General features: G+C 48.5%; 1 long non-coding RNA gene across 1 annotated transcript in view; it reads left to right on the top strand.

Annotated features, from left to right (window-relative positions):
- Positions 1-691: 691 nt before the first annotated feature.
- The window catches only part of LOC142808872 (uncharacterized), a 42,517-nt gene continuing 25,624 nt past the window's right edge, over positions 692-17,584 (top strand). Inside the window, exon 1 of the long non-coding RNA XR_012894660.1 lies at positions 692-3,063. This is a non-coding gene — a long non-coding RNA (uncharacterized LOC142808872). The remainder of the gene's footprint in view (positions 3,064-17,584) is intronic.

Genomic DNA, 17,584 nt, shown 5'->3' with positions numbered 1-17,584 from the left:
TGTAGGCAATTAATGAGAGATCTGTCATATTTGGCTAAAAGAATGTCACTTAGGATCGGGGCGAGACAGGAACCTATGCAAACACCTTCTTTTTGAATATAAAGTTTGTCATCATGCTTTATAAATGTAGAACGTAAATAAAAGGTCAACATTTCTAAAAAGTTTCTGACGCTAATTCCGCACGAGTCCTGAAATTTGACGTTCCCATAGCGGTCTATGCAGTCGCTCACCTCTGCGCACACCTGGTCCATCGGCAGGGAATAGTATAAGTCTTTTACGTCCACAGAAAAGAAGCTCACTTCTGAAGGGCACTCTTGTTGAAGAAATTCGGATACCATTTGAGGCTTTCTGATGAGGCAAGGGTCTTCCACAGGAAGGACAGATAGGGAACGCTGCAGGTACCTTCCCACCAGGCGCTGCCATGTGCCCTGTTCCGAGACAATGACGCGGAAGGGAACTTCCGGCTTGTGCGTCTTTGCTGAAAAGAACACTGAAAGGTTCACACCCCTCGCTGCTCTCACTGATGACGCCAGTTTATGAAGGCCAGCCTCTTCACAAAGTTTGCTAGCTGTTGCCTTGACCTTGGAAGGTTTTACATTCGCGACTTGGAAGTTTTCGGTGACAGCAGCGTCCGCCTTTTCTTTGTAGACGAAAACTTCCAAGTCGCGAATGTAAAACCTTCCAAGGTCAAGGCAACAGCTAGCAAACTTTGTGAAGAGGCTGGCCTTCATAAACTGGCGTCATCAGTGAGAGCAGCGAGGGGTGTGAACCTTTCAGTGTTCTTTTCAGCAAAGACGCACAAGCCGGAAGTTCCCTTCCGCGTCATTGTCTCGGAACAGGGCACATGGCAGCGCCTGGTGGGAAGGTACCTGCAGCGTTCCCTATCTGTCCTTCCTGTGGAAGACCCTTGCCTCATCAGAAAGCCTCAAATGGTATCCGAATTTCTTCAACAAGAGTGCCCTTCAGAAGTGAGCTTCTTTTCTGTGGACGTAAAAGACTTATACTATTCCCTGCCGATGGACCAGGTGTGCGCAGAGGTGAGCGACTGCATAGACCGCTATGGGAACGTCAAATTTCAGGACTCGTGCGGAATTAGCGTCAGAAACTTTTTAGAAATGTTGACCTTTTATTTACGTTCTACATTTATAAAGCATGATGACAAACTTTATATTCAAAAAGAAGGTGTTTGCATAGGTTCCTGTCTCGCCCCGATCCTAAGTGACATTCTTTTAGCCAAATATGACAGATCTCTCATTAATTGCCTACAACTGACGAGCGCCGTGAAAGTGTTTAGATTTGTTGATGACTTCTTGATTTTGTACCGGTCCAACCACTCTGAAGCTCAGCAACGTGCTGATCAAATTGTTGATGTGTTTCGCACTTGCTTGGGCTCACTGCAACTAACCACTGAATTCCCCATTGCTAACAAACTCCGGTTCCTTGACATTGAAGTTTTTTTGTCCGACCACGTGTGCTGGCAGTATGCCCCCCGCTCCAAAAAAAGTTTGCTACCCTACAGTTCTGCGCATTCAAAACTTGTAAAGCGAGCGATTGCAAAATCCTGTCTAAAGGCGGCCCTGATGCGGTCTTGCCATCACACATTGTGTACTAGTTTTGAGTCACAGGTGCGCAGATTGCGCAAGGCAGGGTACCCGAATAACATACTGTGTTCCATAGCTGAAAGTATCTTAAAAGACATCAAACAGCTAACCGAACCGACTAGTGGTCAAGAAAAAAGTTCTTTTTCAAGAACAGCAGTCATTCCTTACTTGCATAAGGTGTCACATTGTTTAAAAAAGGTAGCACAAAAAGCTGGAATCAGAGTTGTTTTTTCAGCCAGAAATAAGTTCTCTAGTATGTGCCATCAGGTGAACAGAGAGGACAGAGGGCCTCGCGTGTGTGATAAAAAACACGCAATCAAGTTTGTTGAATGTTGTTTTTGTGCCATTTATGAAATTCCCCTCTCTTGCGGCCGCTGTTACATCGGGCATTCTGGCCGCTGTATAAATGACCGCCTCAGGGAACACCGCAATCTAATGCGGGGTTCTGTTGGCAGCCACTTAGCTGCGCACAGCTCCATTTGTGGATGCCGTGCATTGTTTGACAAATGCAAGATACTTCGACGCTACAGAGATAAAAGGACACGTGAGATTTATGAGGCATTCTGCATAATCAAGAAAGGCGATATGTGTGTCAGTGCACCTTCGATAACGCTCCTCACCAGGGAATTGGCGTATTTGACAAGCGAATGATTGCGCAATCACAGTTTATTTGTTATACGCATACAATCATAACAAAAATTACTCTTTCATGTCACTCGACTTCTCTCCCTCTTTTTTCAAGTTTCGTGTGCTATATATACACCCCTGTACGAAATAAATTTTGGTTGTAAGTCAGCGCCTCGTCCGTCTCTTCTCTGTCCTGTGTCCTGTGTTACGCGCTGTTTTTTCACTTCGTTGACCATGTACCAACCGGCCCAAATAAGCACTTTAGAAACATTGGCCTCTCCTGAAACTGCTATCGCTGCTGCTCTACCACAGCTGGAGCCACCGTTTCTCCATGCACCAGCTGTGCTGGAAGTGCCTCATCATGAACAGCTACCTTGAACTAGCTTCTCTGGGAGTAGCTGTGCCACGGAGAGCGACGGGACTGCGCTCAATGGGACAAGTTGAATTCACAACTTGTGGACTGGCAGCTTCGTATACGTCACACGTCATGTTTGCGACCCACAAGCACAGCGCGTGAGAGGAGCGCGTGGTTGGCGTGGTGGCGCAGTTAGTTCACTCCCTGTTCTGTGGTTCACCGTTGAGTCTAGCCGTGTATTCACGTGCGTTGGAACACTCAATGCGTTGACTCAATGCAATGAGCGAAGTCTTATCGAAGCAATGAGCGACGCCACTGATATTCAGGGGCCTATCTTTAGGAGGCACCTGCTGAAATTGAAACTTCAAGACGGTGTTTGGTTTGCATATCTAACGACGGAAGACGACGTCATACAACTGGAAAGATCCCTCGCTGCTGCCAACGTAAAATTTTCTGTGCGTTCGTCTCGAAAAAAGCCAGGTGAGCGAACATCAGTGAAGGCGGTGATACATACTGCTGGCACTGGTGTCACATCATAGAAATTCGAGCCAATTGCTGCTATGGTGGGATTTAGTCTCATTTTCGTTAATTTTCTTTCGTCCTTATCTCGCTTATGATATGCATGCGTAAATTGAAGGACCTCATTGTCTCTTCTTTCTGACATCGTCTAGTCTGTGCAGTGTGTGATCTACGAACACGCCTAAATTCATGCCTTGTAAAGACTTCAGTTGTTAATAAGCTTATCCAGAATTTTGATTGTGGGAGCGTTTTGAGGGTGGGTGGTTTTAAATCCCCAAGTAATAGAATTATTACAGCCTGGAGGCCGTTTCAATGTCCTCAGCTCGGCTCACTGTGCTTGGGGATGGCGCGAGTGTTCATCGTGCTGCAGGAACAAAGGAATTCGACACTTTTCTCTAACAAAACAAGTATCGATGTAATGCTAAATCAAAGGTCAAAGTACCGCCTTTGACTCGTGCGTGAAACCGGAATAACACTAACTGTGCAGCGGATGTTTGTAACGTGGTTTAATAGCTAGAAAAGTGCGGGGTGAAGCAGTGAAGTGCGGGGTGCTGCTCACAGTGTAGCGTTAAACAAAACGAAGTGCGCACTCGTGTGTGTTTTTCTTCACAGGCAACATTGTGTTCAACAGCGTAAATGGTGGTGTTCCAATTTATTTGAACCTAGTGCCTTTTCAGGTGACAGAAGATGCAACGAAGCAATGCGTCTTTGGGGACGAGTATTACAAGAAGTCCCAAATCTGTCCTCAGAATTTATAATCGTTGAGGGTGTTATTAACATGTTACTCAACCTAAAAATTAGATCTTCCGTTGGCCCCGACAACATACCCAATGCCTTCTTGCACCGATACGCTGAGCCGCTAGGGCATATTCTTACTCACCTTTTTAGGCTATCATTTGACTGTACCGAAATTCCTGACGACTGGCGCATGGCCTGTGTCGTACCAATCTTCAAAAAAAGGGGACCGCCTCTTTGCAAACAATTACCGCCCTATCTCCCTGACTTCTAGCATCTGTAAACTCTTCGAACATGTATCAGATTTTATTGTCTCGTTTTTAGAAGCCAACAATATTCTAACGCCTTGTCAGCACGGGTTCAGAAGACGCTTATCTACGCTTACCCAGTTAGTAACCACTATTCATGAACTTGCGTCTTCACTCGATAAGGCTGAACAAATCGACGTCATTTTTTTAGATTTTAGCAAAGCATGCGACCGCGTTCCTCACAGTAAACTAATCCTAAAGCTTCAAAAAATTGGCTTACCAATAACACTCTTAAAATGGATCCAGTGCTATCTGTCTAACCGCAAGCAGTTTGTTAAAATCAGTAGCTGTTTTTCTGATACTCTCCCTGTAACTTCCGGTGTTCCTCAGGGCAGCGTGCTGGGACCCGTACTATTTTTAATTTATATCAATGATGTTTCTGACGTTATCGACGCATCGTCGATTGGTTTAAAGTTGTTTGCGGACGACTGTGTACTCTTTAAACGAATTTCATCCTCAAGTGACCAAAGTAACCTGCAATGTAACCTTGATGCTGTCTCTAATTGGTGTGAAAAATGGTCCATGGAACTGAACTGTGACAAATCTGTATTGCTCCAGGTAACTAACAAAAAAAAATGCATTCACGTCCTCCTACAGGCTCAATAACCACACGCTGAAACAAGTAGACGAATATAAATATCTAGGAGTTACTATAACAAGCAAACTAACTTGGTCCAGTCACATTAACAAAATTTGCGCATTGGCCTCCAGAAAACTCGGGTTCCTCAGGCACAAACTAAAAGCCGCTCCTCCACGTGTTAAATTGCTAGCTTATAACTCCATTGTTAGGCCACAACTCGAGAACGCAAGCGCAGCATGGGACCCATTCCTTAAAAAAGACATTCACAAATTAGAAATGGTGCAAAGAAAGGCAGTCCGGTTCATCTTTAACAGCTATCATAGTCGAGTTTCTCCATCGCTTCTCAAGGAAAACAACAATATAATGACCCTGGAACACAGGAGGCAGGTTGCGCGTCTAAGATTTCTGTTTTTGCTTAATTCCCAACAATTCAATATTAATCCAGGACTTTATATTCAGCCCCGCTTATCTCGTTCAACTCGAAGCACCCATGAGCACAATCTAACTCCAATTTTTGCACGCACTAATCTTTTTAAGCACTCCTTCTTTCCCCGCACAATCGAGCAGTGGAATAGATTGCCTGTTGATGTGTTTTCGGCGCGTGATGTGTTGGATTTTGAAAAGCGTGTACTTTCTGCAATATTTTAAACATTCACTGTGCCGCTATGTTTCTTTGTGTACTGCTATCTTTTTTTCTTTTTTTTTCACACTTGTTGGACTGTTTTCAGAATTGTGTACCAATTTACCATGCGGATTGATGCTTTCTATGTAATTAATCCCTGCCCACCTGCTTGGTCTTCGGACTGCAGTATGTCTTAAATGAAATAAATAAATAAAGTCTCATGCCCAGCACCAGGTATGTAGCTTGAAATACAAAAAAAACTGAGAAATTTGATACAGTCAAATCCCGGCACAACGAAGCCCGCTTCAACAAAATTTCCGCCACAACGAAGGTTTTTCCATTCCCCGTCGATGTCCCATAGGGTATAATGCTTCGAAATTCCCTCCAATACGAACTACTTCACGGCAGCATTTCCACTTCAACGAAGTTTTTTGCGGGACAGGCACGAGCAAAATGATTCAAATTACAGCTTATTGAAATTCTCAAGTGTTTTAATGCCTTGACAGACCATGGACCTTAATAACATTTAAAAAAAAAACACACAAGATGTTGCTCAGAGCGTGCATACTGGGTGCGACGGTGACTCGCTGCGCAATGTCAACAACACCAAGCCGCCATACATACCGCGATAGTGATGGCGATGCAATCAATGCAACGCGCTCTTATGTAGATTCAGAAGAAACGTCGGAAACGTTTTGAATCGTGTCTGTGTACAAACAACACGCATTAATTTGATTTTTATGATATTTTTAATCATTTTTAGTATAACGTTTGTGAGAATGGTTTTAATGTCAGGAATTTCCAATTTATGTGTACGTACGTACGTACAAAATTGGAGATGCGAGGCAAATCCCGGTAGAGTGCGACGATGCGTTCGGACGACGGCTTCCGCTTCCGGCGGCTTGACTAGGGCTAGCTTCTTCACAACGAGCGATCGCACGCTTTGGTCATTGTTTGAATGTTTCCCGAAGGTGCAGTAACGCGATCAACGATGGCGCAGCCGGCGAAAGAGCGCAAGTTTTTGTCGCCGATGCGTTCGGACGACGGCTTCCGCTTCCGGCGGCTTGACTAGGGCTAGATTCTTCACAACGAGCGATCGCACGCTTTGGTCATTGTTTGATTGTTTCCCGAAGGTGCAGTAACGTGATCAACGATGGCGCAGCCGGCGAAAAAGCGCAAGTTTTTGTCGCTCGAAGACAAGGCTCGCATCATCGCACAGGCTGAAGCTGGAAAGAAGAAGGCACTCATCGCTGAAGAGTTCGGGATCGCGGCGAGCTCTCTGTCAACTATATTGAAGAGCAAGGACGCGATAGGCAAAGCTCTAGCTTCAGGGACGTCCGCCAAGCATAAGAAGGTGACCCAGCCAGTGCACGAAGCCTTAGACAAGGCTGTTTACACCTGGTTCGTAGAGACGCGGGCCAAGAAAATTGCCTTTAGCGGCGATATTGTACGGCAGAAGGCGCTGGATTTTGCCTGCATGCTCGGCATTGATGATTTCAAGGCCAGCGTAGGTTGGCTAAACAGATTTAAATCCCGCCACAGCATCATCGGCAAAGTGTTGTGTGGTGAAGCCGCTTCGGCGGATAAAGACGGCGCTGCCGCGTGGATGTCGGCCAGCCTTGGAAGCATCCTTAAGGACTACGCATCATCGGACATATACAATGCCGATGAGACCGGTCTATTCTACGAAATGTTACCGAACAAGACCCTGGATTTTAAGGGGCTGCGCTGTCAAGGAGGTAAAGACAGCAAGAAAAGGATCACCGTGCTACTGTGCGCCAATATGGACGGATCAGATAAGCGACCGCTTTTGGTCATTGGCAAAAGCGCAAAACCGCGCTGCTTCAAAGGAAATCGGCGCCTTCCAGTGAAGTACGTGGCCAACAGCCGGGCGTGGATGACCCGTGCAATTTTTGGAGAGTGGGTCGAGGAATTCGACCGGGACATGGGCAGGCAAGGCCGCAAGGTTTGTCTGCTTTTAGACAATTGTTCCGCACATTCGATTGAGGACACGGAGCTCGAGAACGTGCAGCTCAAGTTTTTGCCACCGAACTGCACGTTGCAAAGCGTCAAGTGCGCGTGCCGCAAGCGCCTTATCTAAAGGCTGATTGTGAACACTCGGTTGGGTCGCGAAACGAAAATCGACTTGTTCATGGCGCTCCAAATGATCGCTGCTTCGTGGTGCGAGACGGAAAGCGCCGTAGTCGCGAACTGCTTTCGCCATGCCGGATTCGCAGTACAATGCGCTGATACTTCCGATTCTGCGATTGAAGCTTACGATGGCAACGCAGACCGCGATGAGGACAGGTTGCTGGACCAGGACGAAGAAATCGCAGTCGCTTGGGCAGGCTTGCAGGAAAGTGATGTGCCCGCCGACGTACATATCAGCGAGTTCTTGCAAGCCGACTCTTGCTTGGTGGTGCGCGAGGAAATGACGGACGCAGACATCATAAAGAGCGTCCAGGAAGATGGTGTTTCGTCGGACGATGATGACACAATCGCGCAACGTGATCCCGCACTACCACCGACTTCACAGGTGCTGGACGCATTCGATATCATCAGGCGTTGCATCGGGTCGCAGGACGACGATGAAGCAATGGCTCTACTGGCAGCGTGCGAAAGTCGTGTTGTGCCATCGCTTGGCAAGAAGCGGAAACAGGCGAAGTTTAGCGATTTTTGGCATTAAAGCTTGTTCTTTTGCTTCAGCAAGTCCCGTGTCACGTATGTATTTCATCATATCGCGACAACGAATTTCCGCGATAACGAAATTTTGCGCCCGCCCCGTCAATTTCGTTGTAGCGGGTGTAGCGAAGCCTCCGAACTCTGAAATGGGTCGAACTCTTGAGTACCTTCTAGTGGGGCTACCCAACAAGAACGCCGCTCGCGCTGGGAGTCCGTGCTTGGCCGTTACTGTCGCCATTGTGTATACTCGCTGTCTGCCCGCTAGTAAACGCCATAACAAATTGGTGGAGAGTGCTACGATCCCTTTTGATGCCCTGGGAACTGCGTTCACGTACCCTGCAATCTACAATGTCCCACGACGCCTCGCAGCAAACGCCTCCTCCCATGCCACCCCCTTGTGCCGGTGTCCCCAGGATCCGAGATCCACCCATCTTCACGGGCGCCGATGGCACTGACGTGGAGGACTGGCTCGCTATCTACGAGCGCGTGAGCGTCCCCAACAAATGGGACGAGGACGGCAAGTTGACAAACTTGGTGTTCTACCTTGCGGGCGTTGCAAGCTTGTGGTACAACAACCACGCGTCCGATTTCGCAACCTGGTCCAATTTCAAGACCGCTATTACCAACGTTTTTGGCCGCCCTGCCGTTCGTAAGCTGCAAGCCGAGCAGCGCTTACGCGAACGCGCTCAGCAGGCTGGTGAATCATTCACCAGTTACATAGAAGATGTCCTGGACCTTTGCAAAAAATCCAACGACAGCATGTCCGAATCAGACAAGATCCGGAACGTCATGAAGGGCATTGACGATGATGCCTTCACGATGCTGCTTGCCAAAAACCCAGGCACAGTAGCTGAGGTCATCACGCTGTGCCAGAGCTACGAGGAGCTCCGCCGGCAGCGTTCGATGACCCGTCGCTCTACACCACGAGATGCAGGGCTTGCAGGCTTGGAGGCGAGCTGTGATCAGGTGGCACTGCTGGCAGACCTCAAGTCCTTCATACGTGAGGAAATCGCGCGCCAGTTCTCTCTCCTGCCCTTTGCCCACCCACCGGCTGCTCAACAATCGGCCACTACCATTCTTTCACCCATCCGCCGAGCAATTGAGCAGGAAATAGCGGAGGTCATGCCGGCGTACCAACCACAACAGCTTGCGGCCCCTGCGCCCCCAAGTTACGCCCAAGTGGTCGCTAGGCCGCCTCCAGTCGTTCAACCGCCCGCCCCACTGACTTACGCCGAAGCTGCCGCACGACCTCCATCCTTTACAGCGGCTATGCCGGCTACGTATGTTGACGTGACCTCGCAGACTCAGCTCCAGCACCCCCTGCAGCCTTTCCAGCCACAGTTCCGTCCATCGGCTCTTACGTCATGGACAAGACCTACCCCAGCGAACCGATGGCGCACACCCGACAACCGGCCCATCTGCTTTGCCTGCGGTTACGCCGGTCACGTAGCCCGTTATTGCCATCGTGTACAGCCGGCTACAATTTCTTCGCCTATAGCTGGCCACCTCAGCCGTTCGTATAACGACGAACGGCCGTCTGTGCCACTGTCGTCTCGCCCAGGTCCGTCTGCTCGAAGGTCGCCGTCTCCACGACGTCGGTCTCTGTCCCCCATGCGGCCAAGTTCTTCTGCTCATGAGCGGGAAAACTAGTCGTCGCAGTCCCCGAGGCAAGGACTGCGATGCTATTGCGATATGAAAGCCCTCAGAGCCGCCCATCGAATGTCATAGACGTGCTTGTGGACGGTGTTCATGCATCTGCTCTTATTGACACTGGAGCTGCAGTATCCGTTATGGACGAAAACTTCTGCCGCTTGCTTCGAAAAGTGACGACGCCGATTTCTGGGTTGTCCCTTCGTACTGCCGGTTCACATCGTATCCATCCTTCAGCAGAGTGCACAGCTCGCGTTGTCGTTCAGGATGTTCTGTATGTCGGCCAATTCATCATCATTCCTGCATGCTCTCATGACATCATCCTGGGGTGGGATTTTCTCTCCCGCAACGACGCCGTCATCCATTGTGCCGCTGCCGAAATTGAATTCTCACCCTTCTCGCATTTGACGCCGGAAGACAGTCCCTCGACACTGAGTAAGATTCTCGTGAAAGACGATACCATAGTGCCTCCAAGTTCGGCAATGGGTGTATCTGTCTACTGCGCTGGACTCTCCGACACAATTGCACTCGTTTCGCCATCCGACCGTGCTTGCCGAAGGAAAGGGTTGCTAGTACCTTTCGCGACCGTGCAAATCACCCAGAGCAACGCCGCTATTTTTGTGACCAACCCATCCCCGTACACTGTTACCTTGGTTCGAGGGGAATGTCTCGGCAGAGTGGAACCAGTGGATAACGCACAAGTCCTGGACGTACCTGATGACTCGCGTTGTCCCAGTTCGTGTACCGTCAGCGCTGTTTCCACTTATGATTCATCATCTCCTGATGTATTTGGCCCTTACATTGATGACAATCTTACGTCGGTACAGCGTTCCCAGCTTCTGGACCTGCTGCGAGAATATCATTCTTCTTTCGATGTCGGGCGAAGTTCTCTCGGTCGCACGTCCGCTGTTACACATCGTATCGACACTGGTGCCCATCCACCATTACGGCAACGTCCCTACCGCGTGTCGCCTACTGAACGTCGGGAAATTAACGAGCAGGTTGATGATATGCTCAGACGCGACGTTATTCGGCCATCGGACAGTCCATGGGCGTCTCCTGTTGTTCTTGTCGCCAAGAAAGATGGTTCTGTGCGGTTCTGTGTGGACTACAGACGGCTCAATAAGATCACTCGCAAGGATGTTTACCCACTGCCGCGCATCGATGACGCAATTGACAGCCTTCACGGAGCCGAATTTTTTTCTTCTCTCGATCTGCGCTCTGGGTACTGGCAAGTACCCATGGCTGATGACGCTCGACCGAAGACTGCGTTCATCACACCCGACGGCTTGTACGAATTCAACTTCATGCCGTTTGGTCTATGTAATGCACCTGCGACCTTTGAGCGCATGATGGACACCGTTCTGTGCAACTTGAAATGGCACACGTGCTTGTGTTACCTCGATGACGTTGTTGTGTTCGCTCCAGATTTCTCCACGCATCTCCAACGTCTGAAAGAAGTTTTCGCACGTGTGAGCAATGCCGGCTTGCAACTAAATCTGAAGAAGTGCCGCTTTGCAGCACGGCAACTCGCCATCCTAGGGTACGTCGTGTCTAAGGATGGCATTCTTCCTGACCCAGCCAAGCTTCGGGCCGTGGCTGAATTTCCCAAACCTGCGTCCGTCAAAGAACTGCGTAGTTTCGTGGGCCTGTGCTCATACTTCCGACGCTTCATACGAAACTTTGCTACGATTATATCACCGCTGACGAAGCTCCTTGGAAGTAACGGGCCCCTCAATTCGTGGTCGTCTGAGTGCGACGACGCGTTCGCGAAGCTCCGCCATTTGCTGACGTCTCCTCCCATTCTACGCCACTACGACCCTACGGCCCCGACGGAGGTGCACACAGACGCCAGTGGTGTAGGCCTTGGCGCTGTCCTGGCGCAGCGCAAACCCGGATTCTCTGAATATGTCGTAGCATATGCAAGCCGTACGCTCACGAGAGCCGAGACAAACTACACCGTCACGGAGAAAGAGTGCCTGGCGATCGTCTGGGCCCTTACAAAGTTTCGACCTTATTTGTATGGTCGCCCATTCGATGTCGTCACCGACCATAATGCACTATGCTGGCTTTCATCATTGAAGGATCCCTCAGGCCGTCTCGCCCGTTGGGCTCTTCGCTTACAAGACTATGACATCCGCGTGCTGTACCGCAACGGACGCCAGCATGCTGACGCCGACGCCCTCTCGCGCTCCCCTCTGCCTAAAGGTGATGTGCTCTGCTCAGTATCCTCAGCTGCTGTTTCTGCCATTGATGTTGACATCATCGCTACCGAACAGCGAAAGGATAATTCGATCGGCCCGCTCATCGACTTGCTCTCTGATCCATCCGCAACGCCATCCACGCGTGCCTTGCGTCGTCAAGCTCGCCATTTCGCCATCCGTGACGGCCTTCTACACCGACGCAATTACGACGCCGATGGCCGGCAGTGGTTACTCGTGATACCCCGCAGTCTGCGGTCAGAGATATGTGAATCCTTCCATTCTGATCCGCAATGCGCGCACTCTGGGGTATTCAAAACCTACCGTCGTATTCGACAACGCTACTTCTGGCGCGGGATGTACCGCTATGTGCAGCAGTTCGTTCGCTCCTGCCTCGCTTGCCAACGCCGCAAACCGTCAGCACACATGTCGCCAGCCAGTCTGCAGCCGTTACCTTGCCCTGAGCGTCCGTTTGGGCGCATAGGTATCGATTTGTATGGACCACTTCCTCTGACGTCGGCTGGTAACCGCTGGGCCATCGTCGCCGTAGATCATTTAACGCGATACGCCGAAACCGCCGCTATCCATGCGGCTACTGCGCGTGATGTTGCGTCCTTCCTACTGCATCGATTTATACTGCGCCACGGTCCACCTCAGGAGCTTCTCAGCGATCGAGGCCGTGTCTTCTTGTCGGAAGTCGTCGAAGCCATTCTGACGGAGTGCCATTCTGTCCACCGAAAAACTACTGCTTACCACCCACAGACGAATGGCCTCACCGAACGCTTTAACCGCACCCTCGGCGACATGCTTTCTATGTACGTCGCTGCCAACCACACTAATTGGGATAATATACTGCCCTTCGTCACCTACGCCTACAACACCGCCCCTCAGAGCACGACTGGTTTTTCACCTTTCTACTTGCTGTACGGAAGGCACCCGTCGCACACCATGGACACAATGCTCCCGTACACGCCGGATCCATCTGAGTGTACACCTATTTCCGAGACAGCCAGGCTTGCCGAAGAGTGTCGCGAGCTTGCCAAGACTTTTACGACGCAAGAGCAAGAGCGGCAGAAGAGTATTCGTGATGGCTCCACCACTTCTGAGCCCACGTTCCTTCCTGGTGCGCTTGTATGGCTCTCGATCCCGACCTCTGCAGCTGGCCTCTCTTCCAAACTACGTCCCAAATACGAAGGCCCTTACCGTGTCATCGAGCGCACCTCACCCGTCAACTATCTGATTGAACCCGTTGAACAATCTTCGGACATGCGCCGCCGTGGGCGAGACATCGTCAACGTGGAGCGCCTGAAGGCTTATTATGACCCGCTCATAGTAACAAGCTGTTAGGTCGCCAGGCGGCTCCCTCTTCGACCCCGGGGTAATTGTAGCGAAGCCTCCGAACTCTGAAATGGGTCGAACTCTTGAGTACCTTCTAGTGGGGCAACCCAACAAGAATGCCGCTCGCGCTGGGAGTCCGTGCTTGGCCGTTACTGTCGCCATTGTGTATACTCGCTGTCTGCCCGCTAGTAAACGCCATAACACGGGATTCAACTGTATTCAGGTTTCTTGTTATTTCTTGGCTTTGACTGACATTAATTGCCTGTGTAACCAGTCGTGAATATCTGGTGTCAAGTAGAAGGTGAAAAGTGGAAGCATGCTAATGAAGAAGAGCGCCACCATAACTTCTATTGTCCCAGTGTTTAGTGTTCAGCATAAATAGGTGAGTAAAAAATATAACTAATACATAAGCGTTTGGATCTCCACTACCAAAGCTCATTTTGTTTACCTTTTTCATGATGAACCAGCTGCAGACTGGTAAGGCATCAAAAAGAAGAGGCTGCAGCTACAGGGCACAAAAAAGAAAGGCTGTAAAGCCACAATGCACTTGAAGTACATAGAACTGTACCCGGAACACAAGGTAGGGAATTATAGTTTGTTTTTTTGTACAGTGCAAATGCACATTTCTATAAGCTGGCATGGTTATCTCTAATGTCCAGATGTGACAGATCTGTATTTAAAATTCAGAAACTTTTTCGTAGGTTGAGCTGCCCCAGCGCTGTGGTCGGATAAAAAAAACAGCTTCAAGGCCAGCAAAGCGAAGGAACTGGGTGAAGGAAGCTCTTTAGTGTGAGCGCGATATTGCTTCTGAGAAAAGGGTTTATGTCGCAATTTGTGACTTTTATGCACACACGAACCATGCATTCGATGAAATCGAAGCATTTAGTCAAACAGTTGACAGAGATGTTGTCCTGCGCATCCACGACCTTGTGACAGAGAGCATCAAATCTGTGTCTGACATAAATGTCTCCGGTACTTTGTCCACGACGTACTTTTGCCGATAAAGAAAAGCCAAATTATAGTAGCAGGGCATACTTCCCAACCCATGCAGACATCAACAATCATGTGCAGGCTACACTTAAGAAAGACATGTTCAGCACGATTGACCAAGAAAATACGGCTATTCTAATCGAGCGGCTTACGACAGAGCAACCAGAACACAGACGTATTATCAGCCATATGCAGCAGGAGGCTGTGCGGAAGCTAGTGTCATCAATGACAATTTAGAGGAGATGATGGCCAGTGAGTGCGAACAGACACTTTTTTTTGTTTTCAAACAAAATTTATGAAAGAGATGTTTGCCAAATATGGTGCTTTCATTGTCTGTTTAGATGCGACACATAAAACGAGTGACTACACTCTACCGTTGTTTTTGCTGGTTGTGAAAACTCCAGTTAGGTACACGACGGCTGGAGTGTTTATTGTACAGTTTGAAACAGCAAATTGTATTGCAGAGGCTTTGAACATTTTTAAAGAATGGTTGTCTGACATTTCTCCTCAGTACTTCATGGTAGATTTCAGTCAAGCTGAAATAAGTGCAATTCGAGAGACATTTCCCAGCAGTCGCATATCTTTATGTGACTTTCACAGACTTCAAGCCTGGAATAGGTGGTTTCGTCAAAAAAAGAATAATGTTGAACATTCAAGCGTTGTCCTGCATCTGATGAAGCAGATTGCCAACTTTCAAAAGTGAGAAAAGCTTTGAAAAGGCTAAAGAGGATCTTCTAAGTTTTGTCCATTCGAAGAATGAGAAGCTTCAGAACTATTTTGAAACTGTGTGGCTGCATGTCAAAGAGCTCTGTGTGGCCTACTACCGTGTAGGTTTTGATGTAGTTTTGAGCACCAACAATGGCATAGAGGCTCAAAAGAAAGTGCTGGAAGCACAGCACATTAAGAGTGCTAGTGGGAAACGATCACCGGCTTCTCTGATAAGTGTTCTTGTGTTTAGCTATCTACCTCAGAATGAAAAAAGATATCATCAAGTAACAATGAAACAGTCGGCACTGTATAGACAGTGGAATGAAAATGTTCCCACATGTCTACATGGCAGGCCCCACAGTTTTGTCAAGCACATGTTAAGACGGCATATGAATCCAGTTGAATATACCCTTGACGACATAGAGGAGCTCGGCGTTAAAGGTACATTTGCTGTTCGCTCTGAAAAGAACACTGAGAAAGAACACACAGTTGATTTCAACACACCATCGTGCGTTTGCTTTGATTTTGCAAAGAGCAAATATCCGTGCAAGCACTTCTGTGCAGTTTTTGACCATATTGGAGGGTGGTCCATTTTTTCCTTGACGCAAGGGTACCTTGAGGGATACAGGTGACATTGCACTCTTCAGATATAGACCCACAGATTGAACATAGCGACAATGATGTCATCCCTGCAGAAGTACTTTCCTAGCCTGCAATTACACAAACAAGTGTAACGCATGCAGGTGTCTCGACCCTGCGTAAGGAAATTGTAGCATAGTGGGAAAAATGTCACTCAGTTCTTCATTACTGTGATGATGTTCAAGCATTGCATAGTGCAAAGAGTTTACTAGAGTCCAGTTTTAGTGTTATGGCAAAGGCTGTGCCACAGTCCTCTGGCCTGCAAGTTAGGGGCTCCCCGACAAAAGGTTCGTCCTTAAAGCCTGTGGGCTCTCGAATGGGCGAGCAAGCGCCACGCAACGCTCCAGGAGTGAAAGGACACCGTTGACACGGTCGGTACAAACCAAACAATGCACAGGCACACTTATTTAACTAATTTAGACGACGATATCAACCGCTGGATTGATACATCAACTGTAATTAACACGCTAGGACATTGTTACACAATAACATGACAAACACACAACATGAGAGCACACAAAAGGCGGCGTCGCCAACGCTTCATTCACCACGTGGGCCTACCGCAGGTGGCCCGGGGTGCCGTTCACGGCAGACCCACCGCGAGAGACAACCGTTCGTGGCAACCACCACGCGCAGAAGAGGCTCGCTCAACTCTCACCCGCCACCAAGGCCTGCCTTCCCCCAGGGGTCACCGCGGGCACTACCACTCTGGGACCGAGCAAGCGGGCCTCTTCTGCGCGTATGGACAAGCAATGAGACCGAATACCTGAAGGAACACGAAATCTACGTGAACTCTAAAAGTAACAGAAATGCAGCAGTAATGTAAAATAGGGCACTGTGGTATTACGATAGGTATGATGTTGTGAGAGGAATATGGAAAGGGATCATGTTTCCTGGTCTAACGTTCCACAATGCAGTCTTGTGCATGAGATCAGAAGTTGAAGCAAGGTTAGAAATTAAGCAACGTGGAATAGGTAGGCTTGCTTTAGGAGCTCACGGGAATACACTAAATCAGGGAATACAAGCTAATATGGGATGGACATCATTTGAGGACAGGGAAGCTAGCAGCAAGATAAAATTTGAGAAGCGATTGAGAGAAATTGGGGACGTGCGTTGGGCTAGGAAGGTTTTCAGCTACTTGTACATGAAGAGTGTCGATACAAAATGGAGGAAGTGAACTAGGAAATTGACTGGTAAATACTTAGAAAACAGCAGGTGGCCAAACCAAAAAGAACTATCGGTTAAAAAGAAAGTGAAGGAAACGGAGACTGACATGTGGAGAGTTGGCATGACTAAGAAGTCTGCACTAGAGATCTATCAAACTTTTAAGCAGGAAATTGCCAAGGAAAGAATCTATGATAATACTCGGGGTAGTTCTCTACTGTTTGAGGCCAGAACAGGAGTATTGCAAACCCAGACATATCGAGCCAAATATGAAGGGGTAGACACAGTATTCAGTGCATGTGGAGAGGAGGAGGAAACTGCGAACACTTGATAATGTTCTGTAAAGAGCTTCACCCTATAGATCAGGATGATTGCGCAGAGTTTTTCAAAGCACTGGGGTTTTAGGGACAGGGAGGGCAAAATAGACTTTAAGCGGGTAAAATTAACCAGAAGAAGGTTATCTGATTGGTGGCATGAGTGAAAATTAAATTTTTTACTTCAAAGTATCAGTCCTCAACTTCCCTAATTAAAAAAAAGATAAATCTAGTGGTTAGTTAACTAAGTGTTACAACTAGGTGGCGTTAGTCGCCGCCCGATCTAAAGGGTAGAGCCACATCCATCCATCCATCTTTACCAACAGTGGTATTCAACGCAAACACAACGCCATCTATCGCTCGGCGATTGTTACCACCGAAATTCTGCTTCTGTGCGAGGCACATGCGCCTCACCGGGCAAACAACTTTAAAGGGACTGTCAGCACTCTCACATTCCCTCAGCCTTAATTAAAACCATATCCCAAAAGAGAAAGAAGTAAGCTACACAAGCTTTAACGAAAAACAACATCACATGTTTCTTCATAATGTCC

Source organism: Rhipicephalus microplus, chromosome 1 (genome assembly GCF_043290135.1).
Source record: "Rhipicephalus microplus isolate Deutch F79 chromosome 1, USDA_Rmic, whole genome shotgun sequence".
Classification (NCBI taxonomy): domain Eukaryota; kingdom Metazoa; phylum Arthropoda; class Arachnida; order Ixodida; family Ixodidae; genus Rhipicephalus; species Rhipicephalus microplus.
The sequence above is the reverse complement of the archived record's forward strand: the minus strand, read 5'-3'. Positions and strand labels throughout refer to the sequence as shown.